This window comes from Salmo trutta, chromosome 21 (assembly GCF_901001165.1).
Source record: "Salmo trutta chromosome 21, fSalTru1.1, whole genome shotgun sequence".
In the NCBI taxonomy this organism is placed as follows: domain Eukaryota; kingdom Metazoa; phylum Chordata; class Actinopteri; order Salmoniformes; family Salmonidae; genus Salmo; species Salmo trutta.
The window spans coordinates 51967294-51973769 of record NC_042977.1 but is presented as its reverse complement, the minus strand read 5'-3'; positions in this window follow the sequence as shown (position 1 = coordinate 51973769).

The following is a 6476-nucleotide window of genomic DNA, read 5'->3' as shown; positions in this document are numbered from 1 at the left end:
GGGGCAAGAGATGTGAATTGGTTCTCTCTGTAGATAAGGGCTCCATTGAAAGGAGTGATTACTGGGGGTAGAGGTAAATGTGAAAGGAGGGATTACTGGGGGTAGAGGTAAATGTGAAAGGAGGGATTACTGGGGGTAAATGTGAAAGGAGTGATTACTGGGGGTAGAGGTAAATGTGAAAGGAGGGATTACTGGGGGTAGAGGTAAATGTGAAAGGAGTGATTACTGGGGGTAGAGGTAAATGTGAAAGGAGGGATTACTGGGGGTAAATGTGAAAGGAGGGATTACTGGGGGTAGAGGTAAATGTGAAAGGAGGGATTACTGGGGGTAAATGTGAAAGGAGGGATTACTGGGGGTAGAGGTAAATGTGAAAGGAGTGATTACTGGGGGTAGAGGTAAATGTGAAAGGAGGGATTACTGGGGGTAAATGTGAAAGGAGTGATTACTGGGGGTAGAGGTAAATGTGAAAGGAGGGATTACTGGGGGTAAATGTGAAAGGAGTGATTATTGGGGTTAAATGTGAAAGGAGTGATTACTGGGGGTAAATGTGAAAGGAGGGATTACTGGGGGTAGCGGTAAATGTGAAAGGAGTGATTAATGGGGGTAAATGTGAAAGGAGTGATTACTGGGGGTAAATGTGAAAGGAGTGATTACTGGGGGTAAATGTAAATGTGAAAGGAGGGATTACTGGGGGTAAATGTGAAAGGAGGGATTACTGGGGGTAGAGGTAAATGTGAAAGGAGGGATTACTGGGGGTAGAGGTAAATGTGAAAGGAGGGATTACTGGGGGTAAATGTGAAAGGAGGGATTACTGGGGGTAAATGTGAAAGGAGTGATTACTGGGGGTAGAGGTAAATGTGAAAGGAGGGATTACTGGGGGTAGAGGTAAATGTGAAAGGAGTGATTACTGGGGGTAAATGTGAAAGGAGTGATTATTGGGGGTAAATGTGAAAGGAGTGATTACTGGGGGTAGAGGTAAATGTGAAAGGAGGGATTACTGGGGGTAGAGGTAAATGTGAAAGGAGGGATTACTGGGGGTAAATGTGAAAGGAGGGATTACTGGGGGTAGAGGTAAATGTGAAAGGAGTGATTACTGGGGGTAAATGTGAAAGGAGGGATTACTGGGGGTAAATGTGAAAGGAGGGATTACTGGGGGTAGAGGTAAATGTGAAAGGAGGGATTACTGGGGGTAAATGTGAAAGGAGTGATTACTGGGGGTAGAGGTAAATGTGAAAGGAGGGATTACTGGGGGTAGAGGTAAATGTGAAAGGAGGGATTACTGGGGGTAGAGGTAAATGTGAAAGGAGGGATTACTGGGGGGTAGAGGTAAATGTGAAAGGAGTGATTACTGGGGGTAAATGTGAAAGGAGTGATTACTGGGGGTAGAGGTAAATGTGAAAGGAGGGATTACTGGGGGTAGAGGTAAATGTGAAAGGAGTGATTACTGGGGGTAAATGTGAAAGGAGTGATTATTGGGGGTAAATGTGAAAGGAGTGATTACTGGGGGTAGAGGTAAATGTGAAAGGAGGGATTACTGGGGGTAGAGGTAAATGTGAAAGGAGGGATTACTGGGGGTAGAGGTAAATGTGAAAGGAGTGATTACTGGGGGTAGCGGTAAATGTGAAAGGAGTGATTACTGGGGGTAAATGTGAAAGGAGTGATTACTGGGGGTAGAGGTAAATGTGAAAGGAGGGATTACTGGGGGTAGAGGTAAATGTGAAAGGAGGGATTACTGGGGGTAGAGGTAAATGTGAAAGGAGGGATTACTGGGGGTAGAGGTAAATGTGAAAGGAGGGATTACTGGGGGTAGAGGTAAATGTGAAAGGAGGGATTACTGGGGGTAGAGGTAAATGTGAAAGGAGGGATTACTGGGGGTAGAGGTAAATGTGAAAGGAGTGATTACTGGGGGTAAATGTGAAAGGAGGGATTACTGGGGGTAAATGTGAAAGGAGTGATTACTGGGGGTAGAGGTAAATGTGAAAGGAGTGATTACTGGGGGTAAATGTGAAAGGAGTGATTACTGGGGGTAAATGTGAAAGGAGGGATTACTGGGGGTAAATTTGAAAGGAGGGATTACTGGGGGTAGAGGTAAATGTGAAAGGAGGGATTACTGGGGGTAGAGGTAAATGTGAAAGGAGGGATTACTGGGGGTAAATGTGAAAGGAGGGATTACTGGGGGTAGAGGTAAATGTGAAAGGAGGGATTACTGGGGGTAGAGGTAAATGTGAAAGGAGTGATTACTGGGGGTAAATGTGAAAGGAGGGATTACTGGGGGTAAATGTGAAAGGAGTGATTACTGGGGGTAGAGGTAAATGTGAAAGGAGGGATTACTGGGGGTAGAGGTAAATGTGAAAGGAGTGATTACTGGGGGTACATGTGAAAGGAGTGATTACTGGGGGTAAATGTGAAAGGAGGGATTACTGGGGGTAAATGTGAAAGGAGGGGTTACTGGGGGTAGAGGTAAATGTGAAAGGAGGGATTACTGGGGGTAGAGGTAAATGTGAAAGGAGGGATTATTGGGGGTAGAGGTAAATGTGAAAGGAGTGATTACTGGGGGTAAATGTGAAAGGAGGGATTACTGGGGGTAGAGGTAAATGTGAAAGGAGTGATTACTGGGGGTAAATGTGAAAGGAGGGATTACTGGGGGTAGAGGTAAATGTGAAAGGAGGGATTACTGGGGGTAGAGGTAAATGTGAAAGGAGGGATTACTGGGGGGTAGAGGTAAATGTGAAAGGAGTGATTACTGGGGGTAAATGTGAAAGGAGTGATTACTGGGGGTAGAGGTAAATGTGAAAGGAGGGATTACTGGGGGTAGAGGTAAATGTGAAAGGAGTGATTACTGGGGGTAAATGTGAAAGGAGTGATTATTGGGGGTAAATGTGAAAGGAGTGATTACTGGGGGTAGAGGTAAATGTGAAAGGAGGGATTACTGGGGGTAGAGGTAAATGTGAAAGGAGGGATTACTGGGGGTAGAGGTAAATGTGAAAGGAGTGATTACTGGGGGTAGCGGTAAATGTGAAAGGAGTGATTACTGGGGGTAAATGTGAAAGGAGTGATTACTGGGGGTAGAGGTAAATGTGAAAGGAGGGATTACTGGGGGTAGAGGTAAATGTGAAAGGAGGGATTACTGGGGGTAGAGGTAAATGTGAAAGGAGGGATTACTGGGGGTAGAGGTAAATGTGAAAGGAGGGATTACTGGGGGTAGAGGTAAATGTGAAAGGAGGGATTACTGGGGGTAGAGGTAAATGTGAAAGGAGGGATTACTGGGGGTAGAGGTAAATGTGAAAGGAGTGATTACTGGGGGTAAATGTGAAAGGAGGGATTACTGGGGGTAAATGTGAAAGGAGTGATTACTGGGGGTAGAGGTAAATGTGAAAGGAGTGATTACTGGGGGTAAATGTGAAAGGAGTGATTACTGGGGGTAAATGTGAAAGGAGGGATTACTGGGGGTAAATTTGAAAGGAGGGATTACTGGGGGTAGAGGTAAATGTGAAAGGAGGGATTACTGGGGGTAGAGGTAAATGTGAAAGGAGGGATTACTGGGGGTAAATGTGAAAGGAGGGATTACTGGGGGTAGAGGTAAATGTGAAAGGAGGGATTACTGGGGGTAGAGGTAAATGTGAAAGGAGTGATTACTGGGGGTAAATGTGAAAGGAGGGATTACTGGGGGTAAATGTGAAAGGAGTGATTACTGGGGGTAGAGGTAAATGTGAAAGGAGGGATTACTGGGGGTAGAGGTAAATGTGAAAGGAGGGATTACTGGGGGTAGAGGTAAATGTGAAAGGAGTGATTACTGGGGGTACATGTGAAAGGAGTGATTACTGGGGGTAAATGTGAAAGGAGGGATTACTGGGGGTAAATGTGAAAGGAGGGGTTACTGGGGGTAGAGGTAAATGTGAAAGGAGGTATTACTGGGGGTAGAGGTAAATGTGAAAGGAGGGATTATTGGGGGTAGAGGTAAATGTGAAAGGAGTGATTACTGGGGGTAAATGTGAAAGGAGTGATTACTGGGGGTAAATGTGAAAGGAGGGATTACTGGGGGTAAATGTGAAAGGAGGGATTACTGGGGGTAGAGGTAAATGTAAAAGGAGGGATTACTGGGGTAAATGTGAAAGGAGGGATTACTGGGGGTAGAGGTAAATGTTAAAGTTGACCAACTGAAGGGGAAGATTCCTGGTGTTTGTGATGCTCGTCGTTTGGTGCGACGCAGACAGGGTGGGGAGACTCAGACAGGGTGGGGAGACTCAGACAGGGTGGCGAGACTCAGACAGGGTGGGGAGACTCAGACAGGGTGGGGAGACTCAGACAGGGTGGGGAGACTCAGACAGGGTGGCGAGACTCAAACAGGGTGGCGAGACTCAGACAGGGTGGGGAGACTCAGACAGGGTGGCGAGACTCAGACAGGGTGAGGAGACTCAGACAGGGTGGGGAGATTCAGACAGGGAGGCGAAACTCAGACAGGGTGGGGAGACTCAGACAGGGTGGCGAGACTCAAACAGGGTGGCGAGACTCAGACAGGGTGGGGAGAGTAGTGAAACAGAAGAGTCATTGTCTGTTCTTTTGAGTTTTGATGTTGAGTCTTTGCCCGACAAACTGATATTAGGATATATAAGTTATCCCGTACAAGCTTTTGTACCGAATACATTACGTTGTTACAGGTGTCAAGCTTATGGGCATGTGGCAGCAGTGTGTAGGAGGGAGGTTCCTAGGTGTGAGAAGTGTGCAGAAGGGTATGAGATAAAGGAATGTGTAGCATTGCGGAAAGTAGTGGTATGTGTTAATTGTAGGGGCTAGGGATCAGAAATGTGCCATGCGAGAGAGGCAGGTTGAGGTTTTGGGTGTGCGAGACTTGACATCAGAAGAGTTACAGGGTGTGTTAAGTGGTGATGTCCCATCCTTTCAGTTTGTTGGTCATGTCGTAGGACTAAATACTGTAGATTTAAATAGCGGAGTACGGTGGTGTTATTTTTATTTTTTTTGTATTTCTTTTTCAAGCAAAGTATACGGGAGTTGTACTCCAGTCTAGTAGGTGGCAGTAATGCAACATATTGGATGCCAACCGCCGTTAAACCTCATCGAAGAAGAAGAAGGGTGAGAGTAGAGGTAATGGGTAGGGTGTAGGGAAAGACTAATGTCACCAAAGGTTTTTATAACTCATTGTTCTATCTGTGATGTCACCTTTCTGTCCAGGAAATTGGAGTGCATCTGCATGTCATCCTAACATACCAAACACTGGCTTAGCATCCCTCACCACTGACACATGCCCCCAAACATATAAATAGGGGAACACTCCTAATAGTGTGTGTTTCGATGTCGTCTTACCTGTATTGTATAACATAATGTCCTGCATGTATTGTATAACATAATGTCCTAGGAGTGTCGTCTGATGAAGATCATCAAAGGTTAGTGCTGCATTTAGCTGTGGTTTTGGTTTTTGTGACATTATATGCTAGCTTGAAAAATGGGTGTCTGATTATTTCTGGCTGGGTACTCTGCTGACATAATCTAATGTTTTGCTTTCGTTGTAAAGCCTTTTTGAAATCGGACAGTGTGGTTAGATTAACGAGAGTCTTGTCTTTAAAATGGTGTAAAATAGTCATATGTTTGAGAAATTGAAGTAATAGCATTTCTAAGGTATTTGAATATCGTGCCACGGGATTACACTGGCTGTTACGTAGGTGGACAAGCGTCCCACTGGCCCAGAGAGGTTAAACGTGTCAACCCTCGCGAGGCTGCTGGCCCAGACGGCATCCCTAGCCGCGTCCTCAGAGCATGCGCAGACCAGCTGGCTGGTGTGTTTACAGACATTTTCAATCACTCCTTATCCCAGTCTGCTGTCCCCACATGCCTCAAGACGGACACCATTGTTCCTGTATCCAATAAGGCAAAGATAACTGAACTAAATTACTTTTGTCATCATGAAGTGCTTTGAGAGACTAGTCAAGGATCATATCACCTCCACCCTACCTGATACCCTAGACCCACTTCAGTTTGCTTACCACCCCAACAGGTCCACAGATGATGCAATCGCCATGACACTGCCCTATCCCATCTGGACAAGAGGAATACCTATGTAAGAATGCTGTTCATTGACTACAGCTCAGCATTCAACACCATTGTACCCTCTAAGCTCACCATTAAACATGAGTCCCTGGGTCTCAACCCCGCCATGTGCAATTGGGTCCTGGACTTTCTGACGGGCCGCCCCAAGGTGGTAAGGGTAGGCAACAACACGTCTGCCACTCTGATCCTTAACACTGGGGTCCCTCAAGGGTGTGTACTCAGTCCCCTCCTATACTCCCTGTTAACCCAAGACTGCATGGCCAGGCACGACTCCAACACCATCATTAAGTTTGCTGACGACACAACAGTGGTAGACCTGATCACCGACAACTATGAGACAGTCTATAAGGAAGAGGTCAGAGAACTGGCAGTGTGGTGCCAGGACAACATCCTCTCCCTCAATGTGAGCAAAA